The sequence below is a fragment of the Giraffa tippelskirchi genome, chromosome 10 (assembly GCF_054371585.1).
Source record: "Giraffa tippelskirchi isolate mGirTip1 chromosome 10, T2T-mGirTip1v1.2.pri, whole genome shotgun sequence".
Taxonomy (NCBI): Eukaryota; Metazoa; Chordata; class Mammalia; order Artiodactyla; family Giraffidae; genus Giraffa; species Giraffa tippelskirchi.
Genome location: NC_137284.1, coordinates 48915419 through 48939351, shown reverse-complemented (window position 1 = coordinate 48939351; position 23933 = coordinate 48915419).

Sequence of the window (23933 nt, the reverse complement as noted above, 5' to 3'; positions counted from 1 at the left end):
AAATAAATAAATAAATAAATAGCTACTTACATAGTTTAAAAAAGTAAATATATGTAGATCATACAAGTAAATTGCAGAGAAATAATGACTTATTAAAAATAAAAATATATTAAGAGAAAAGTAAATAGAGTGGGAAAAAGAGGCCCTGGATATCTATACAGAAAGAAACTGAGGGAAGAAGGGGAAAAAATACTTTAATTAATAATTAATAATGCAAAATCTTCCCAATGTTGAAGGTAATTTCTCATACCAAATCTCCAGTAGGATAAGGAATAAGCTTATCAACTTCTAGACACAATATCATAAAGGTTCATGGCATCAAACACCAGGAAATTATCATCATATCAGAAGGAAGAAATAAATATTACTCATGGAAGAATACTAATATTTACAGAAGGCTCTCATTATCAACTATAGATTTTAGTGAGTTAAAATTCCTGAAGAAAAATTGTAAATATACTGGAATTCTATATCAAAATGAACCACATTCAAGAAAAATGGTGAAATAAAGATATTTTAGAGATAGTGAATTTATTTCTCACAAATTATTAACTTAAAAATCCCTAAAGAATAATGTCACTCAAGATCTTGAAATAGATCTCCCAATTTTTAAGAAATGATGTGCAAAAGACAAGCAAAGAAAATTTTAAACAGCATCATTTGAATGAGTCTAGTTTGAAGACAAGATCAGAAATTGCTAAAAGTACTATACAGCACAGCAAGACTGGAAGGAAAGTAGATTCAACTTGTGGACAAGAATTGTAGAAGATAAAGAAACAAGCCAGATATCTAGGCTGCAAATATAGTCTGAACTGAAGAATATTGGTTTGAGGACATATATGGCAAAGGGGCTTGCATAACACAATGAAGCTATGAGCCATGCCATGCAGGGCCACCCAAGACAGACAGGTCATAGTGAAGAGTTCTAAAAAAGCGTGGTCTTTGGAGGAGGAAATGGCAACCCACTCCAGTATTCTTGCCTGGAGAACGCTATAGACAGTATGAAAAGGCAAAAAGATATCACACCAGAAGATGAACTACACGGGTCAGATATATTGTATATTGTAAATATATATGACCCCAGTTAATATATTACTGGGGAGGAGCAGAGGACAATTAATAGCTCCAGAAAGGATGAAGTGGCTGGAACAAAGCAGAAGCAACACTAAGTTGTGGATGTGGCTGGTGATAAGCAAAATTCAATGCTATAAAAACAATATTGCATAGGAACGTGGAATGTTAGGTCCACAAATCAAAGTAAACCGGATGTGGTCATGCAGTAGTAGGCATGATTGAACATGGACATCTTAGGAATCAGTGAACTAAAATGTACAGGAATGGACAAATTTAATTCAGATGACCACTATATCTACTACTCTAAGCAAGAATCCCTTAGAAGAAATGGAGTAGACCTCATAACCAACAGAAGAGTCCAAAATGCAATACTTAGGTGCAACCTCAAAAATGACACAAAGATCTCATTTCATTTCCAAGGAAAACCATTCAACATCACACTAATCGAAGAATATGCCCCGATCACTGGTGATGAAGCTGAAGTTGACTGGTTCTGTGAAGACCAACAACACCTTCTAGCACTAACGCCAAAAAAAAAAAAGTCCTTTTCATCACAGAGTATTGGAGTGCAAAAGTAGAAAGTCAAGAAATACCCAGAATAATAAGGAAGTTTGGCTAGGAGTACAAAATGGAGCAGGGCCAAGGCTAAGAGTTTTGTCAAAAGAACACACTGGTCATAGCAAACACTCTTTTCCACCCTTTTCCAGCACAAGAGATGGTTCTACAAATGGACATCACCAAATGTTCAATATCCAAATCAGACTGATTATGTTATTTGCAGACAAAGATGGAGAAGCTCTATAAAATTAGTAAAAACAAGACCTAGAGTTAACTGTGGCTCAGATCATGAGCTTCTTACTGAAAAATTCAAGCTAAATGGAGGAAAGGGAAAACCACTAGGCCTTTCAGGTATGACCTAATTCAAATTCCCTGTGATTATATGGTGGAGGTGACAAATAGATTCAAGGTATTTAATCTGTTAGAAAACATGCCTGAAGAACTAAGGACAGAGGTTGGTAACACTCTACAGGAGGCAGTGACCAAAACCATCCAAAGGAAAAGAAGTGTACCAAGGCAAAGTTGTCTGAGGAAGCTTTGCAAATAGCTGAGGAAAAAAGAGACGCAAAAGACAAGGGAGAAAGGAAAAGATATACACAACTGAATGCAGATTTCCAGAGAATAGCAAGAAGAGATAAGAAGGCCTTCTTAAATAAGCAATGCAAAAGAATAGAGGAACATAATACAAAAGGAAAGACTAGAGATCTCGTCAAGAAAATTGAAGATACCAAGGGAACATTTCATGCAAAGATGGGCTCAATAAAGGACAGAAATGGTATGGACCTAACAGAAGAAGAAGAGATTAAGAAGAAGTGGCAAGAATACACAGAAAGACTGTACAAAAAAGGTCTTAATGACTCAGATAACCACTGTTGTGTGTCACTCACTAGAACCAGACATTCTGGAGTGTGAAGTGAAGGGACCCTTAGGAAGAATCACTACAAACAAAGCTAGTGGAGGTGACAGGATTCCATCTGAGTTATTTAAAATCCTAAAAGATAATGCTGCTTTAGTGCTGTAATCAATATGTCCGCAAACTTGGAAGATACATCAGGGGCCACAGAACTGGGAAAGGTGAGTTTTCATTCCAATCTCAAAGAAGGCCAGTGCTAAAGAATGTTCACACTACTGTACAATTGCACTCATTTAACACGCTAGCAAGATTATGCTGAAAATCCTTCAAGCTAAGCTTCAGCAGTACATGAACTGTACAAACCCAGATGTTCAAGCTGGGTTTAGAAAAGGTGGAGGAATCAGAGATCAAATTTCCAACATTTGTTTGACTATAGAGATAATTCCATTAAAAAAAAATCTACTTCTGCTTCATTGACTAAACTAAAATCTTTGTGTAGTTCACAACAAACTATGGAAATTCTTAAAGAGATGGAAATACCAGACCACCTTACCTTTACCTGAGAAAACTGTATAGGGGTCAAGAACCAACAGTTAGAACTAGATCTGGAACAATTGACTGGTTCCAAATTGGGGAAGGAGTACAACAAGGCTGTATATTGTCATCCTGCTTGTTTAACTTATATGCAAAGAGCATCATATGAAATGTTGTGATGGATTAATCACAAGCTGAAGTCAAGATTGCCTGGAAAAGTATCAACAACCTCAGATAAGCAGATGATATCACTCTAATAGCAGAAAGTGAAGAGGAACTAAAGAGCCTTTTGATGAGGGTGAAAGAGGAGAGTGAAAATGTGGATTGAAACTCAATATTAGAAAAGCTAAGATGATGGTGCCTGGTCTCATCACTTCATGGCAAATACAAGAGGAAAGTGTGGAAGCAGTGACAGACTTTATTTTCTCGGGATCTAAAATCACTGCAGACTCTGACTGCAGCCAAGAAATTAATAGATGCTTGGTCCCTGGAAGGAAAGCTATGACAAATGTAGACAACATATTAAAAAACGGAGACAACACTTTGCCGACAATAGTCTGTATAGTCAGAGCTATTGTTGTCCCAGTAGTCATGTACAGATGTGTAAGTTGATCCATAAAGACGGCTGAGCACCGAAGTATTGATTCTTTTGAACTGTGATCCTGGAGAAGACTCTTGAGAGTCCTTTGGACTGCAAGGAGAGCAAACCCATTAATGTCAAAGGAAATCAACCTTGAATATTCATTGGAAGGACTCCTGCTGAACCTGAATCTCCAGTACTTTGGCCACCTGATGGAAGAGTCAACTCATTGGAAAAGACCCTGATGCTGGGATGAAAGGAGAAAGGGGGCAAGAGAGGATGAGATAGTTGTGTGTGCTCAGTCGTTGTGTGTGCTCAGTCGCTTAGTCATGTCCAATGCTTTGCAACCCCATAGACTGTAGCCCACCAGACTCCTCCATGCATGGGGATTCTCAAGGCAAGAATATTGGAGTGGGTTGCCATGCCCTCCTCCAGGGGATCTTTCTAACCCAGGGGTTGAACCCAGGTCTCCTTCATGGCAGGCTGATTCTTTACTGTCTGAGCCACCAGGGAAGTCTGATATAGTTAGATACTATCACCAACTCCATGGACATGAATTTGAGCAAACCCTGGGAGATAGTGAAGGGATAAAGGAGACTGGAATGCTACTGTTCATGGAATTATGAAGAATTGAACATGGATTAGAGACTGAACAACAACATCAAATGAACATAATACTTATAAGAAAAAAGCAGAACATCCACCTCTGAGTCTGGTAGAAGAATCTCAAACTTTCTGCTAAGACTGCAGATCAAAACAATTGAGGTTTCATGTATATGAATTGATATATGATATTTGTTTTCTCTTTCTGACTTACTTTACTCTGTATGACAAACTTTAGGGTAATCCATGTCTCTATAAATAACCCTATTTAATTTCTTTTAATGATTGAGTACTATTCTATTATACATACCTATATATATATATATATATATATATATATATATATATGTGCCACATCTTCTTTATCCATTCTTCTGTTGTTCAATGTTTAAGTTGTTTATATGCCCTGGCTGTTGTAAATAGTGCTTCAGTGAACACTGGGGTACATGTGTCCTTTTGAATTAAAAAACAAACAACAAAAATTTAAAAAATAATGAGAACTTTTGAAGATAACTATTTTTGCTATAGATTATAGGTTAACAAGTGAAATAATATGAATAGAATTTAAAACTACTAAACCATAAAGAGGAGCAGAGGGGAAGCTATGTAAATATGTAACTAATCCAATGGAAGGGAAAGATAAAGCAGAAACTGAACAAGTGAAAACAGTGACAGAGTAGGAAATGTCAAGTACGTAAGTTACTACAATAAAAGTAATCATATAAAACTAGCAAGAGGCACAATCTCAGCCAAAAAAAAATACAACAAACCTAACTCAGATAGTATTCATAAAAGACAGCTTTACATATATAAAAACGTGGAAATGTTTAAATAATGGATCAACAAAAGCATGCTAAAATTTACTTAATATCTGGAGATAACCACATGACTTTTGTCCTAGCAATATTAACATCAAATGTTCCTTAATGGGATTCCTGCAATCAAGCTATCTTGAATTTCTGATATAAGCCCTTTGAGATAATTTTGCCTAATTTTCAAGCATCCCATCTGTTATTTAATATTTTGTCTCAATATTCACAGCTGAAAAATCTTTCAGTTTGAGGATCAAGGTTCCTATACATATTTCAAAGTAGTTTGGAAAATTTTCTTCTTTTTTCTCTGCTTATCTAATCTTTGCAGATTTAATAGAGCTCCCTGTGGAAGTGATTGGCTCATGCTGGGTCTATGAGGAAACTCTTTAACCATTTTCTCAATTTATTCTGTGTTAATTGAAATCTGTTTCTCATGGAATATATTTTTATAAATTATGCATGTTTCAGAAAAGCATACATTGTGGAAAAAGTCTCAGTTTTTCAAAATATTGTTAGTTTTTATAATTATTTTCCCTTGCTATTTCAAATTTAGGGTATTTATATAATCTCATTATTACTTAATTTTTTTTTCAAACCAGCTTTTGTATTTACTTCTTAGTTCTATTTTTTATTCTACTTTATGATGTTTTTAGAGCCTTCCTAGTGGCTCAGTGATAAAGAATCTGCCAATGCAGAAGATGCAGGTTTAATCCTTGGTCCAGGAAGATCCCCTGGAGAAGGAAATGACAATCTATTCCAGTATTCTTGTGGAAAACCCCACAGACAGAGAAGCCTCGTGGGCTACAGTCCATGGGGTCACAAAAAGTTGGACACAACTAAGTAACTGAACAAGAATAGTGTTTCTATTTGTTGTTATTGTTGTTTGTTTGTTTTGTTTTAATCAGTTTATTCCTCATGCTTTCTTTTGTTATTATTTTTCTTACTGTAGGGTTTGGTTCTTTATTTTTTTCTTTTTTATATGCACTCAATTTTATACCATATATTTAATATATTGTGTTTATTTATATTATCCCCCCAAAATCTACAATTTGGGATTATATCAAAATTAAAATGTCTATTTTAATTTCTAAGAAAATAAATTATATTTAAATTATTAATAATTACAGTAACAGGTTATGCTAAGGTAATGTTTGGATTATTTCTGTCCTTTATAATTTATTAAGATTTTCTTTGTTGCTCAAACTATGGAAATTTTCACATAAGCCTGAAAATAAGAGCTATTCTCTGCTATTTGTATTGCAATTTTGATACACACCTGTAAAATCTGTGGTGTTGGCTAAGTTCCTTCTAGTCTATGTGAACTGTTTTGTGTCTTTCTTGTATAGATCTTCTGGTGTATGGGAAACAAATCAAGGGAAAACGAGCTTCTTCATGTTCATTACAGCCTTCCTGGCAGTCTGAAGGTCTGTTTGGTCACATATATAAAATCTTTGGTTACCATTTTCTTTTTTTAATGAACTTAAATCTTCTAGTCTGGTATCTCTTTGAATGTCAAAAATCTATGTCTGTCAATGAGTTTGATGTCAGTTTAATTTGCTTTATTTTATAAATAGAATGATCAAATGTTCTCTCAGCTAAAATATTCCTGGTTTACAATATATGTCCCTTGCAATCATTATTAGCATCCCTTCTCAAAAGCCTCCTAGTATGCATGATAAATTACCTGGTCTCTCTAATGATATGCAGCTTAGTCCTTTTCTCCAGATGCTTGGAGGATATATATATGTGTATCTTTTTATTTAGAATTTAAACATTTTATTAAAATATGTTTCTGCCGAAGTCCAGCTCCGACAGCCAGGGAAGCACTGAAGGGATGAACAGGGTGGGCAAATGATGCAGCCTCTCATTCATTTGGGCTGCATGTTTATTTTAAGGATCAGGTTTTTCTTTTATACTTTTACAAAAGCATTAGGTCGGAGGTATGACATCTTCAGTTTCCCCTCACCCAGATTTACTGTCTTCATAAATCATTGTTGTCCTTCAGAGTTCCTTCTTAAGTGTCCTTGTGATAACATGGTAACTCAAGTTTGTCTCTGGGCTGTATACCACATTCCTCGGTTTATTTCTTATCTTTCTAAATCCTGCTTGAGCTCATTAACTCCTAAAAAGACTTATTTAGCTATTAGTATCTCTAAAATTCCTAGTTTCTATAAGCTATAATAAAATATGCCAACACTACAACATACCTTAAACTTTTAGCTTCTAACTATTCTTAATTATTCCTAACCCCTAAACTCATCAAACTTCTTTTGCCACAGACATTCCCCTTACAGGCGGGTTTCAGATAACAATGTTTCCTATGGCCTCAAGCTGTAGCCTATGTGCTCATCCTGGAACATTCTTTGTAAAGATCCTTGAACAAATGTCAATAGTTAACTTTATGGATTATAACATTCTTTCCAGCCAACTCAACCAGAGGAAGGAAAGGACTAGTCAGAATCACGAGACCTAACTCCTTCATCCCAGGACCATGCCTGCGGGATGCGGAGAGGAGGTTCGGGCCGTGCCTCCATTTTGTCAGTAATACCTATAGCGGCTCCAGACATGTTTCAGCACTGGCCTCTCAGAGGGAATTTTCCCAAGAATGTAGTGTGCTCTTTAAATGCTGAATTTCTTTTTTTTTTTAAATAAATTTATTTATTTTAGTTGGGGGCTAATTACTTTTACAATATTGTAATAGTTTTTGCCATTCATTGACATGAATCAGCCATGGGTTTACATGTGTTCCCCTTCCTGGACCCCCCACCCACCTCCCTCCCCATCCCATCCTTCTGGGTCATCCCATTGCCCCGGCCCTGAGCCTTTGTCTCATGCATCGAACATGGAATGGTGTTCTGTTTCACATATGATAATATACATGTTTCAATGCTATTCTCCCAGAACGTCCCACCCTCACCTTCTCCCTCAGAGTCCATAAAATTGTTCTATGCATCTGTGTCTCTTATTCTGTCTCGCATATAGGGTTATCGTAAATGCTGAATTTCAAGTTGGCTTTATTTCAGGAGAAAGTGAAAGTGAGGTCTCTCAATCTTGTCCAACTCTTTGCGGCCCCATGGACGGTAGCCTACCAGGCTTCTACTTCCATGAGATTTTCCAGGCAAGAGTACCGGAGTGGGTTGCCATTTTCTTCTCCAGGGGATCTTCCTGACCCAGGGATCGAAGCCAGGTCTCCCACATTGCAGGCATACGCTTTACCCTCTGAGCCACCAGGGAAGTTTCAGGAGAGTTTTCTTGACTCACAGCTTTTGCCTTTTTGTTCATCCTATTGCTTTAGTTTCCTTCTTTGTGTCCTGTCACATATAATGCTGTCTTGCATAGTATCACTTTCAGTCAAATCATTTTTATCCATATTTTATTTCTCTTATGTCATTATTCCTTGTGTTAATTCTCTCTTGTGCTCTTTCTAATTTGATATTTGCACCGATGATTTTTATTTATTTCATTTAGTAATTATTCCTCTGTCTGCCACCTTTCTTTTTAAATCTCCCTTTCCTCCAGTCATTTTTATCTCTGAGTACATATTTGTAATTCTAATGTGTGTTCTGCTTTCATACATTTTACTGCTCCTGTAATTTATCTTTAGCTCACTTTGGATTAGGTACAGACTGTAACTGCTTTGAGGTCTTGTCTTTCTGGCTGTAGCATTGTCTTGTAGACTCCCATTCTTGTTACTTTTTAGATATTTTTCATAAAATGTGGAATAGGAGTGTAATCTTTTCTCTTGTGTATGTGTAAGTGAGGTGACATTTTTACATGGGGAGGTGAACATGATTACGTTTCTAGCTTCACCCCCTAGAGTTCTAGAGTTCTGGAGCTCAGGCTTATTGCTGGAACACAGTTTTCAGAAATGTGGCTTTAAACTTTGTGAAATATTCAAACATGGTTACCCATCCACCTTTCACTAAATAGTGTTTCTCTATTGACTCTACTATTTCTTCCCCTCTCAATGTGAATTCCAGCCACAGAAATATCACCTCGTTGTGACATTTTGTGATTTTTGATTGATTAGAGTTTCTAGGACCCAGGTTGCTCCAGCACTGACTGTTCCTACAGAATCCTTCAGTCACCCACAAATTTGGTGGCCAGTTCTGCTGCTTAGCTTAGCTTTCCCTCTCTCTTTGATGGGTCTTAACCATGACTATCATGTCCTTTGGCTCACAGGATGTGAAGAGGCACTTCACTGAGTCCCCTCCCTGTGGAGATGACTCCAGTGTTATCATCTCAGGTGTGTCTCAGCCTCCTGGGTTTTGGGAAACACAGAGCTACCTTGTCACCAAATATAGTCCTGGATGTGTCCTGGGGATCTCTGGCTTTCCTTTCCTGTAGACAGTGAAGTTGTCCTGTTAAGTGAAGCCTGGGGTGTGGGGGGCTCATGAGGGATGTTAAAACTATGCTGCTGTTGCCACTCCCTTGTCCATCAACTCTCCTTGTCATTTTTGTCATTTTTGATAGACATTATCCTTTCCTTTATTTCCATTACCGTAAGCTCATTTTTAGAGTCATTTTCTGTGATTATTTTTTCTCTCTTAGGTACAATTTCTCTGATTTAGATTTTGTATATAAATAAATAAATAACAAATTGTATATACATTATATACAGATATATGATTTTGCTTATAAAATTTTAATTTTGTTATAACCTTGGTGGAGCTTGTCCTTTTATCTTGTTTTGCTCATCTCTTCCCCTGGGAGTTCTGTGGTCACCTCTACCCAGGCCTTCAGGACTCCTAGTGAAGCACAGATGTCATAATGGCAGCACAGAACTCTCACCTGCTGGCTAGATCTAATTTCTAATGTGGGGCTGTCTAGCTCTTTCCTGTTTCTTAACACCTATCAGGATGGCAGTTCTTCACCAAGGGAAGTGCCAAAGGGCAGCCACACTAGTGTCCAGTCTTTTTTCACAGGTAGAAGCCCTGCTTGGGGCCTCCTTTCTTACACAGGGGTTCTTGGTCTCATCCTTCCTCCTCCTTTTGAAATTATTTTTTCCAAGAGTTGAACTCTTATTGTAATTCCTGGTTTAGTCCTGGTGCCCCATTGTATTCCTGTTAGCACCAGCCCTGACCTACTGGTAATATCTTGTCATTGTTTTCATACTAAAGATGTAGCTGGTTCCTGAGCACAGCTGTGTCTAATAGTTAATTTATTGCTTATTAGGGAATGAGGGTGGGTGATGGGAGTAATTGCTAGAAACGTTCTTTTGGGGTAAAATTGTTGAGCTACTTTCAACAGAAAAATGATATTAGGTATTTTTTCATGGTTTGGGCAAATCACTTTAATTAAAACTAATGAAATATCAGTGAAAAACTAATGAAATATCACTTAGCAATTTCTTCCCAGATGGTGCTAGTTGTAAAGAACACTCTTGCTGATGCAGGAGATGAAGGAGACCTGGGTTCGATACCTGGGTTGGGATGGCCTCCTGGAGGAGGGTGTGGCAACCCACTCTGGTCTTCTTGCCTGGAGAATCCCATGGACAGAGGAGCCCAGTGGGTTACAGTCCTTGGGGTCACAAAGAGTCGGACACAACTGAAGCGATTTAGCACTTAGCAATTGCATAGGTTACCCAAATACAAATGGGAACAATAAATAATCATCAGAGAATAAAAATCTTAGTATACAGAGTAAGCATATGCAGAAATATCTTCAAAATGTATGCCAAAAATAGCTTGCAAAATATAAATGTGTATCTAATATACAGATACAAATTTTTTAGGTGAAAGATCCATCTGGATGAAATGGAGACAAATGCTCTATCCCAAAGGGAAATCCTAACATTTCTAAGGTTTCTTTCTTTTCTTTTTTTTCCTCACTAAGAATTAAGTAGCTGTTTCCCTTAGAGCAAAAGTGACATTTACTACACAAAGAAGTTTCCCACTGAAGTTCTTAATATCTGTATAAATTACAATCAGCAATTTTATTAGAAAGGAAATGAGCAAGGTGGCCTGTCCCATCTAGTGAAACTTGGGTTAGTACTTTTGCTGTGATGAAATGAAGGGTGAATCAATATTTCCAGAAAATTTCTACTGAGCTTAATTAATAGAGGGCTATGGAGTCAAGGTAGCCATTACTAAGGGGTTCTTCTGGTCAGCAAGATGGGGTGCTTCTGCTTTAAAGATCAACCAGTTCATGAGAACAGCTGTTGCTATGCACTGGAATCATGCCACCAAGCACCATTATTTAGTCTTACATGTACTGCTGAAATGATTCAAGCAAACATGTAAGCATATATATTTGTGACTGAGTATGTGCAAATTTGTGTTCACATTTGATTTTCAGTGAAACACTTCTTAATCAACTTAAACTTCAGGCTCTGAATCCTCAAAAAGTATCAATGTACTTATAGAACAATGATCCTAATTTTTTTTTTTATAAATTTATTTATTTTAGTTGGGGGCTAATTACTTTACAATATTGTAATAGTTTTTGCCATACATTGACATGAATCAGCCATGGGTTTACATGTGTTCCCCTTCCTGGATCCCCAACCAACTTCCTCCCCATCCCATCCCTCTGGGTGATCCCATTGCCCCGGCCCTGAGCCCTTGTCTCATGCATTGAACATGGAATGGTGTTCTCTTTCACATATGATAATATACATGTTTCAATGCTATTCTCCCAGAACGTCCCACCCTCACCTTCTCCCTCAGAGTCCATAAAATTGTTCTATGCATCTGTGTCTCTTATTCTGCTTGCATATAGGGTTATCATTACCATCTTTCAAATTCCATATATATGCATTAGTATACTGTATTGTTGTTTTTCTTTCTGGCTTACTTCACTCTGTATAATGGGCTCCAGTTTCATCCATCTCAGTAGAACCTATTCAAATGTATTTTTTTTAATGGCTGAGTAATATTCCATTGTGTATATGTACCACAGCTTCCTTATCCATTCGTCTGCTGATGGACATCTAGGTTGCTTCCATGTCCTGGCTATTGTAAACAGTGCTGCGATGAACATTGGGGTACACGCGTCTCTTTCAATTCTGGTTTCCTCAGTGTATATGCCCAGCAGTGGGATTGCTGGGTCATATGGCAGTTCTATTCCCAGTTTTTTAAGGAATCTCCACACTGTTCTCCATAGTGGCTGTACTAGTTTGCATTCCCACCAACAGTGTAAGAGGGTTCCCTTTTCTCCACACCCTCTCCAGCATTTATTGCTTGTAGACTTTTGGATAGCAGCCATTCTGACTGGTGTGAAATGGTACCTCATTGTGGTTTTGATTTGCATTTCTCTAATAATGAGTGATGTTGAGCATCTTTTCATGTGTTTGTTAGCCATCTGTATGTCTTCTTTGGAGAAATGTCTGTTTAGTTCTTTGGCCCATTTTTTGATTGGGTCGGTTATTTTTCTGGAATTGAGCTGCAGAAGTTGCTTGTATATTTTTGAGATTAATTGTTTGTCTGTTGCTTCGTTTGCTTGCCTAATTTTTTTTTTTAACCAGCACTAACAAATACCAACTTAAAGTGCTGTAATACAACAATGATCCTCAAAGATGGATAACACTGCCTTTGTCCATTGCAAATTATAGTCGGTCCTCAACTCATGATGGTTCCATTTTCAATTTTTCAATTTCATGACAATGTGAAAGCAGTACTCATTTGGTAGAAATCACACTTTGAATTTTGAATTTTGTCTTTTTCCAGGCTAGCAAAATTAGTAGATTCTCTCTTATGAAACTGATCAAGACACAGCCCCATCAGTCACACCATCAGAGGGTAAACAACTGATACAATCATTTTGTTTTTCATTTTCCATCCAGTATTCAATAAATTACAAAAGATATTTTACACTTTATTATAAAATATGCTTGTGTTAAGTGGTTTTGTTCAAAACTAGGCTAATCTAATGATCTGAGCATGTTTACATTAGGCTAGGCTAAGTATGACTTTTGGCACATTAGGTGTGTTAAATGCATCCTTGGCTAACAACATTTTCAACTTATTATGACTCTACTGGGATGCGGCCTCATCTCAAATCAAAGAAGATCTTTATGCTAGCAAAGTCTATTGAGGGAAAAATATTCCATAGAATGCAATTAACAAATGCAAATTACTATATAAAAAAATAGATAACCAATAATGATAAACCTCATAGCACAGAAAATTATACCCATTACCTTGTAGTGGAAAAGAAATGCCAAAAAGAAAAATGGCTGACTGAGGAGGCCTTACAAATAGCTGTGAAAAGAAGAGAAACAAAAAGCAAAGGAGAAAAGGAAAGATATTCCCATCTGAATGCAGAGTTCCAAAGAATAGTAAGGAAGACATAAGAAAGCCTTCTTCAGTGATCAATGCAAAGAAATAGAGGAAAACAACAGAATGGGAAAGACTAGAGATCTCTTCAAGAAATTTAGAGATACCAAGGGAACATTTCATGCAAAGATGGGCTCGATAAAGGACAGAAATGGTATGCACCTAACAGAAGCAGAAAATATTAAAAAGTGACAAGAATACACAGAAGAACTGTACAAAAAAGATCTTCATGAACCAGATAATCACGATGGTGTGATCACTCGCCTAGAGCCAGACATCCTGGAATGTGAAGTCAAGGGGGCCTTAGAAAGTATCACTAGGACAAAGCTAGTGGAGGTGATGGAATTCCAGTTGAGCTATTTCAAATCCTGAAAGATGATGCCGTGAAAGTGCTGCACTCAATATGCCAGCAAATCTGAAAAACTCAGCAGTGACCACAGGACTGGAAAAGGTCAGTATTCATTCCAATCCCAAAGAAAGGCAATGCCAAAGAATGCTCAAACTACTGCACAATTGCACTCATCTCACACGCTAGTAAAGTAATGCTCACAATTCTCCAAGCCAGGCTTCAGCAATACATGAATCGTGAAATTCCAGATGTTCAAGCTCGTTTTAGAAAAGGCACAGGAACCAGAGATCAAATGGCCAACATCCACTGGATCATCAAAAAAGCAAGAGAGTTCCAGAAAAACATTGATTTCTGCTTTATTGCCTATGCCAAAGCCTTTGACTGTGTGGATCGCTATAAATTGCGGAAAATTCTGAAAGAGATGGGAATACCAGACCATCTGACCTGTCTCTTGAGAGACCTGTATGCAGGTCAAGAAGTAACAGTTAGAATTGGACATGGAACAAAAGACTGGTTCCAAATAGGAAAAGGAGTACGTCAAGGCTGTATATTGTCACCCTGTTTATTTAACTCATATGCAGAGTACATCATGAGAAACGCTGGGCTGGAAGAAACACAAGATGGAATCAAGATTGCTGGGAGAAATATCAATAACCTCAGATATGCAGATGACACCACCCTTATGGCAGAAAACAAAGAAGAACTAAAGAGCTTCTTGATGAAAGTGAAAGAGGAGAGTGAAAAATTTGGCTTAAAGCTCAGTGTTCAGAAAACTAAGATCATGGCATCTGGTCCCGTCACTTCATGGGAAATAGATGGGGAAACAGTGCAAACAGTGTCAGACTTTATTTTTTTAAGCTCCAAAATCACTGCTGATGGTGATTGCAGCCATGAAATTAAAAGACGCTTACTCCTTGGAAGGAAGGTTATGACCAAACTAGATAGCATATTTAAAAGCAGAGACATTACTCTGCCGAAAAAGGTCCATCTAGTCAGGCTATATTTTTTCCAGTAGTCATGTATGGATGTGAGAGTTGGCTGGTGAAGAAAGTTGAACGCCGAAGAATTGATGCTTTTGAACTGTGGTGTTGGGGAAGACTCCTGAGAGTCCCATGGCCTGCAAGGAGATCCAACCAGTCCATCCTAAAGGAGATCAGTCCTGGATGTTCATTGGAAGGTCTGATGTTGAAGCTGAAACTCCAATACTTTGGCCACCTCATGTGAAGAGTTGACTCATTGGAGAAGACCCTAATGCTGGGAAGGATTGGGGGCAGGAGGAGAAGGGGATGACAGAGGATGAGATGGCTGGATGGCATCACTGACTCGATGGACATGGGTTTGGGTGTACTCTGGGAGTTGGTGATGGACAGGGAGGCCTGGCATACTGCAATTCGTGGGGTCAAAAGAGTTAGACACAGCTGAGCGACTGAACTGAACTGAACTGAAGGTTGAATTATTTCTTCCTTTTTGTTTCTGCCTTTCTAAAATTGATGCAATGGTTTGTGTAAGCCTCCTATAGGGTGAGATTTATGCTAATTTTTTGTTTGTTTTTCCTCTGATGGGAAAGGCTGAGGGATCTGGTAATCTTGTCTGTTGATGATTGGGTTTGTATTTTTGTTTTGTTTGTTGTTTGGATGAGGCGTCCTACACAGGGTGCTACTGGTAGTTGGGTGATGCTGGGTCTTGTATTCATGCAGTTTTCTTTGTGTGAGTTCTCACTATTTGATACTCCCTAGGGTTAATTCTCTGGTAGTCTAGGGTCTTGGAATCAGTGCTCCCACTCCAAAGGCTCAGAGCTTAATCTCTGATCAGGAACGAAGATTCTATAAGTGGTTTGTTATGGTGTTAAGTGAGATTAAAACACAAACCCCAAAATGAGAAACCAAAAATGAACCTCAGGCTAATGGCAGTTACAAAATCAGATAAATAATAATCAAAATAATGGAATATACACATAAACCCTATATACCAATAAGCAAAATCAAAACAATTGAATAAAAATAAAGTACGATAGATTGACCTGTTGAACAAAGGAAACCAAAAATTGTATCTGTCGGTTAAGAACAAAACTAACTAAAGCACAAACTGGAAAACAACACTAAAGCAAGGTGGCAGCTGGGGAATAAGGCAATGAAAACAAAACTGACACATATATTAAGAGGAAAGGAAAGAAAGGATAGATATGCAAAGCTAAGTAGAGGTAGATAAAGATGATTTATATACACTTAAGGTTAACTGCAAGGAGAAAATAACATTAGGAAAAGCAAACAAAGCAATAAATGTAGAAAAAATAATATTAGACTTTAAAAAAATTTAAAAATGAAAAGAAAAGGGGGGGTGGAGGAAAACTCCACAGAACTGCAAAAACCCAAAATACAGGCAAAGATTTATAACAATAATAAGTGTGATTTAAAAAAAAAAAAGGCTGTCTTTTCACCTTGCTTATAGTTTCCTTTGTTGTGCAAAAGCTTTTAATTTTAATTAGGTCCCATTTGTTTATTTTTGCTTTTATTTCCAATATTCTGGGAGGTGGGTCATGGAGGATTCTGCTGTGATTTATGTCGGAGAGTGTTTTGCCTATGTTTTCCTCTAGGAGTTTTATAATTTCTGGTCTTAAGTTTAGATCTTTAATCCATTTTGAGTTTATTTTTGTGTACGGTGTTAGGAAGTGTTCTAGTTTCATTCTTTTACAAGTGGTTGACCAGTTTTCCCAGCACCACTTGTTAAAGAGATTGTCTTTTCTCCATTGTATATTCTTGCCTCCTTTGTCGAAGATAAGGTGTCCATATGTGCGTGGGTTTATCTCTGGGCTTCAGAATGGGAGAAAATAATAGCAATCGAAGCAACAGACAAACAATTAATCTCAAAAATATACAAGCAACTTCTGCAGCTCAATTCCAGAAAAATAAACGACCCAATCAAAAAATGGGCCAAAGAACTAAACAGACATTTCTCCAAAGAAGACATACAGATGGCTAACAAACACATGAAAAGATGCTCAACATCACTCATTATTAGAGAAATGCAAATCAAAACCACAATGAGGTACCATTTCACACCAGTCAGAATGGCTGCTATCCAAAAGTCTACAAGCAATAAATGCTGGAGAGGGTGTGGAGAAAAGGGAACCCTCTTACACTGTTGGTAGGAATGCAAACTAGTACAGCCACTATGGAGAACAGTGTGGAGATTTCTTAAAAAACTGGGAATAGAACTGCCACATGACCCAGCAATCCCACTGCTGGGCATATACACCGAGGAAACCAGAATTGAAAGAGACGCGTGTACCCCAATGTTCATCGCAGCACTGTTTACAATAGCCAGGACATGGAAGCAACCTAGATGTCCATCAGCAGACGAATGGATAAGGAAGCTGTGGTACATATACACAATGGAATATTACTCAGCCATTAAAAAAAATACATTTGAATAGGTTCTACTGAGATGGATGAAACTGGAGCCCATTATACAGAGTGAAGTAAGCCAGAAAGAAAAACAACAATACAGTATACTAATGCATATATATGGAATTTGAAAGACGGTAACAATAACCCTATATGCGAGACAGAATAAGAGACACAGATGCATAGAACAATTTTATGGACTCTGAGGGAGAAGGTGAGGGTGGGACGTTCTGGGAGAATAGCATTGAAACATGTATATTATCATATGTGAAAGAGAACACCATTCCATGTTCGATGCATGAGACAAGGGCTCAGGGCCGGGGCAATGGGATCACCCAGAGGGATGGAATGGGGAGGGAGGTGGGTGGGGGGTCCAGGAAGGGGAACACATGTAAACCCATGGCTGATTCATGTCAATGTATGGCAAAAACTATTACAATATTGTAAAGTAATTAGCCCCCAACTAAAATAAATAAATTTATAAAAAAAAAATAAAAATTAAAAAAAAAAGGAGAAGAAAAGAAAGACTCAAAAGCTTAATTGGATTTCATAGTGCCAATAAAATTAACAACTACAACAGAGGAAGGGAAATAAGGAAGGGGTGGAGAAGAAAAGAAAAGAAAAATCCACAAGGAACTACGGAACATGTCAAAACATAAGAATAATAAATGCTTTTCTTGAGTCACTTCTGTCAGGATCCTTTCCCTTACTGGGAGTCACAGTCCATCTCATCTTCTTTGGGTGCCCTCCAACAACTATGCTGGTCTCTGGACCTACTGTGGAGGCAGCTCAGATTCTAATCTGGTCCTACTTCTGTGTGTCCTTGCCTCCAATGTCCACAACTATAAGAACTAGCGTGTTTCCTTTTGTGGAAGCTCTCAATGTCCTTTTATATATTCTGTAGATACACAGACTGCCTAGTTGATCATGTGGATTTAATCTGCAGCTACTACAGCTGGTGGAAACGTTTTGGGTCTTCTTCCTTAACTGCACTTACCCTGGGTTTCAATTGTGGTTTTATTTCCACCTCTGCATGTGGGTCGTAAACTGGGGTTTGTTCCTAAGGCTGTCCTGGAGGACCTGGGTCTACCCCAGTGAAGGCCAGGTACAGAGCTGGTGCAGCTGCTTGGGGCACAGGGGTTCTGGCAGCACCAGGTACTCAGGGGCATTAACAGCTAGGGAAGCAGGAAATATAGTGCTCTAGAAGGGTATGGCAACCAGTATTGACCAACATATTCCAGTATTCTTGCCTGAAGAACCCCCCTGACAGAGAAGCCCACAGTCAACATGGTCATAAAGAGTTGGACACAACCTTGGCGACCTTGCATGTATATATGCAAGCTTCCTTCTTTTTTTTTTTTTTTTTGCCTGTGGTAGCTCTGCCCCAGTGAGAGTTGGTCATGAAGGTGACACAGCTTCTTGGATCACGGGGTCCCTGGCGGTGCCAAGTGTGCAGGGACACAGACTACCTCGGATGCTGGAGTTATGGCCCTATCAGAGTATTTTTTCAAGCCTCTGGTAGCTGGCAATGAGAGGCCTCTTTGACTAGTCTTTCTTCAGAGTTACACCCATTCAAGCACGTAGAGGGCTCCCTTGCCTGGGGTCCTCCTCCGTTGTTCAACATGTCAGGCACATAAAGGGGCCCCCTGCCTGGAGTGATGCTCTGTAGATCGGTGCTCAGGCACTTAAAGGAGCACTGGGAGGGGTCTTACTCTGCAGTTTCATGCACCAGGCACTTGATGGGCCAGTCTCTCTATTGGTCAGCTGCTGATGCTGGCATGTGGGGAGAGAGAGGCTATGGTGATGGCTCCACCCTCTATGGGTGACTCAGCAGTATTACCTTGCTTCCATGGCTGTCTGGCTTTCCTCCACAGGCATTTCCCACCACAATCTCCTCCCTCACGCCCCCTCAGTCTGTCTCTCCACAGACAACAGCAGCCCTCACCCTGGGATTGTTCCACAATCCCTAAGCTGCAGCTACGAGCTGCTGTGCAGTCTAGGGGACCCATGTCCCTGTCTGGGGTAAGTATGGCTGCAGCAAGAACTGTCTGAGTCTTATTTCGTTTAGGCTGCCACAGGTCAGCTGTTTCACTCTCAGCCTTAAATGTTTCACCTCCGACTCAGACAATTGTCCCAATGTAGGAATTGGACCCCTGCTTCAGTTCCCCCACCCACTGAGGTCAGGTCCATTTCTAGTAACACTTCTGTTTTTCCTCCAGTTCCTTTATCCTACCAAGTTTTGCTTGGTTCTATGCATTCTTTTCCACTGGTCAGATACTCCTATCCGCTCTCAGCTGGTGTTCTGCATGCACTTCTCTGTCTGAAAGTGTATTCCTGATGTATTCATGGAGAGAGATATACTCCACATCCACATAATCCTCTGCAATCTTCTTCTCTCCCTATCTCCATATTTTTATTTTTTTTAATTTTTATTTTTTTATTAGTTTATTTTCTATTTTTTAACTTTACAATATTGTATTTGTTTTGCTATACATTGACATGAATCTACCATGGGTGTACATGTTTTATCCCAACAGAATCCCCTTCCACTCCCTTCCCCCTCCCATCCCTCCACGTCATCCTGGTGCACCAGCCCCGTGCACCCTGTATCATGCATTGAAACTGGACTAGCGATTTGTTTCACATATGAAAATTTACAAGCTTAAATGCCATTCTCCCATATCATCCCACCCTCGCTCTCTCCCATAGAGTCCATAATACTGTTCTATTTATCTGTGTCTCTTTTGATGTCTCTCATACAGGGTTACCTTTACCGATTGACTAAATATCATATATATGTGCTAGTATACTGTATTGGTGTTTTTCTTTCTGGCTTACTTCACTCTGTATAATAGGCTCCAGTTTCATCCACCTCATTAGAGCTGATTCGAATGTATTCTTTTTGATGGCTGAGTAATATTCCATTGTGTATATCTACCACAGCTTCCTTATCCATTTGCCTGTTGATGGGCATCTAGGTTGCTTCCATGTTCTGGCTATTAAAAACAGTGCTGCGATGAACATTGGAGTGCATGTGTCTCTTTCAAGTCTGGTTTCTTTAGTGTGTATGCCCAGCAGTGGGATTGCTGGGTCATATGGCAGTTCTATTTCCAGTTTTTTGAGGAATCTCCACACTGTTCTCCATAGTGGCTGTACTAGTTTGCATTCCCACCAACAGTGTAAGAGGGTCCCCTTTTCCCACACTCTCTCCAGCATTTATTGCTTGTAGTCTTGTGGATAGCAGCCATTCTGACTGGAATGAAATGATATCTCATTGTGGTTTTGATTTGCTTTTCTCTCATAATGAGTGATGTTGAGCATCTTTTCATGTGTTTGTTAGCCATCTGTATGTCTTCTTTGGAGAAGTGTCTGTTTAGCTCTTTGCCCAACTTTTTGATTGGGTCGTTTATTTTTCTGGAATTGAGCTGCAGAAGTTGCTTGTATATTTTTGAGATTAATTGTTTGTCCGTTGCTTCGTTTGCTATTATTTTCTCCCATTCTGAAGGCTGTCTTTTCACCATGCTAATAATTTCCTTTGTGGTGCAAAAGCCTTTAATTTTAATTAGGTCCCATTTGTTTATTTTTGCTTTTATTTCCAATATCCTGGGAGGTGGGTCATAGAGGACCTGCTAAGGTTTATGTCAGAGAGTGTTTTGCCTATGTTTTCTTCTAGGAGTTTTATAGTTTGTAATATTACGTTTAGATCTTTAATTCATTTTGAGTTTATTTTTGTGTACAGTGTTAGAAAGTGTTCTAGTTTCATTCTTCTACAAGTGGTTGACCAGTTTTCCCAGCACCACTTGTTAAAGAGATTGTCTTTTCTCCATTGTATATTCTTGCCTACTTTGTCAAAGATAAGGTGCCCATAGGTGCATGGATTTATCTCTGGGCTTCCTATTTTGATCCATTGATTTATATTTCTGTCCTTGTGCCAGTACCATACTGTCTTGATGACTGTGGCTTTGTAGTAGAGCCTGAAGTCAGGCAGGTTGATTCCTCCAGTTCCATTCTTCTTTCTCAAGATTGCTTTGGCTATTCGAGATTTTTTTGTATTTCCATACATATTGGGAATTTATTTGTTCTAGTTCTCTGAAGAATAATGTTGGTAGCTTGATAGGGATTGCATTTAATCTATAGATTGTTTAGGGTAGTATAATCATTTTCACTATATTGATTCTTCTGATCCATGAACACAGTATATTTCTCCTTTTATTTGTGTCCTCTTTGATTTCTTTCACCAGTGTTTTATAGTATTCTATATACAGGTCTTTTGTTTCTTTTGGTAGATATATTCCTAAGTATTTTATTCTTTTTGTTGCAATGGTGAATGGAATTGTTCCCTTAATTTCTCTTTCTGTTTTCTCATTGTGAGTGTATAGGAATGCAAGGTATTTCTGTGTGTTAATTTTAAATCCTGCAACTTTACTATATTCATTGATTAACTCTAGTAATTTTCTGGGGGAGTCTTTAGGGATTTCTACGTAGAAGATCATGTCATCTGCAAACAGTGAGAGTTTTACTTCTTCTTTTCCAATCTGGATTCCTTTTATTTCTTTTTCTGCTCTGATTGCTGTGATCAAAACTTCCAAAACTATGTTGAATAGTACTAGTGAGAGTGGGCATCCTTGTCTTGTTCCTGATTTTAGGGGAAATGCTTTCAGTTTTTCACCATTTAGGATATTGTTTGCCATGGGTTTGTCATATATAACTTTTATTATGTTGAGGTATGTTCCTTCTATTCCTGCTTTTTGGAGGGTTTTTTTTTTTATTATCATAAATGGATGTTGAATTTTGTCAAAGGCTTTCTCTGCATCTATTGATAATCTATCAATATCTATCAATATCAATATCTATTGGTTTTTGTTTTTCAATTTGTTTATGAGATGTATTACATTGATTGATTTGTGGATATTGAAGAATACTTGCATCCCTGGGATAAAGCCCACTTGGTCATGATGTATGATCTTTTTAATATGATGTTGGATTCTGTTTGCTAGGATTTTGCTAAGGATTTTTGCATCTATGTTCATCAGTGATATTGGCCTGTAGTTTTCTTTTTTTGTGGCATCTTTGTCAGGTTTTGGTATTAGGGTGATGGTGGCCTCATAGAATGAGTTTGGAAGTTTACCTTCCTCTGCAATTTTCTGGAAGAGTTTGAGTAGGATAGGTGTTAGCTCTTCTCTAAATTTTTGGTAGAATTCGGCTGTGAAGCCATCTGGTCCCGGGCTTTTGTTTGCTGGAAGATTTCTGATTACAGTTTCAATTTCCGTTCTTGTAATGAGTCTGTTGAGATTTTCTATTTCTTCCTGGTTGAGTTTTGGGAAGTTGTACTTTTCTAAGAATTTATCCGTTTCTTCCAAGGTGCCAAATTTATTTGGATATAGTTGCTGATAATGGTGTCTTATGATCCTTTGTATTTCTGTGTTGTCTGTTGTGATCCTTCCAATTTCAGTTCTAATTTTGTTAATTTGATTCTTCTCCCTTTGTTTCTTGATGAGCCTGGCTAACGGCTTGTCAATTTTATTTATCTTCTCAAAGAACCAGCTTTGGGTTTTGTTGATTTTTGCTATGGTCTCTTTTGTTTCTTTTGCATTTATTTCTGCCCCAATTTTTAAGATTTCTTTCCTTCTATTAACCCTGGGGTTCTTCATTTCTTCCTTTCCTAGTTGCTTTAGGTGTAGAATTAGGTTATTTATTTGACTTTTTTGTTGTTTCTTGAGGTGAGCCTGTATATCTATGAATCTTTCCCTTAGCACTGCTTTTACTGTGTCCCATAGGTTTTGGGTTGTTGTGTTTTCATTTTTGTTCGTTTCTATGTATATTTTATTTCTTTTTTGAATTCTTCTGTGATTTGTTGGTCATTCAGCAGTGTGTTGTTCAGCCTCCACATGTTGGAATTTTTAATTTTTTTCTCCTGTGATTGACATCTAATCTTACTGCATTGTGGTCAGAAAAGATGCTTGGAATGATTTCAATTTTTTTGAATTTACCAAGACTAGATTTATGGCCCAGGATGTGATCTATTCTGGAGAAGGTTCGGTGTGCGCTTGAGAAAAAGGTGAAATTCATTGTTTGGGGGTGAAATGACCTATAGATATCATTTAGGTCTAACTGGTCTATTTTATCATTTAAAGTTTGTATTTCCTTGTTAATTTTCTGTTTAGTTGAACTGTCCATAGGTGTGAGTATGGTATTAAAGTCTCCCACTATTACTGTGTTATTGTTAATTTCCCCTTTCATACTTTTTAGCACTTGCCTTACATATTGTGGTGTTCCTATGTTGGGTGCATATATATTTATAATTGTTGTATCTTCTTCTTGGATTGATCCTTTGATCATTATTGGTGTCCATCTTTTTCTCTTTTCACTGCCTTTGTTTTAAAGTCTTTTTTATCTGATATGAGTATTGATGCTCCTGCTTTCCCTTGGTCTCTATTTGCATGAAATATCTTTTTCTAGCCCTTCACTTTCAGTGTGTATGTATCCCTTGTTTTGAGGTGGGTCTCTTGTAGACAACATATATAGGGGTCTTTTTTTTTTTTGTATCCATTCAGCCAGTCTTTGTCTTTTGGTTGGGGCATCCAACCTGTTTACATTTAAGGTAATTACTGATAAGAATGATCTCGTTGTCATTTACTTTATTGTTTTGGGTTCGAGATTATACACCCTTTCTGTGTTTCCTGTCTAGAGAAGATCCTTTAGCATTTGTTGGAGAGCTGGTTTGGTGGTGCTGAATTCTCTGAGCTTTTGCTTGTCTGTAAAGCTTTTGATTTCTCCTTCGTATTTGAATGAGATTCTTACAGGATACAGTAATCTGGGCTGTAGATTATTTTCTTTCATTACTTTAAGTATGTCCTGCATTCCCTTCTGGCCTGAAGAGTTTCTATTGA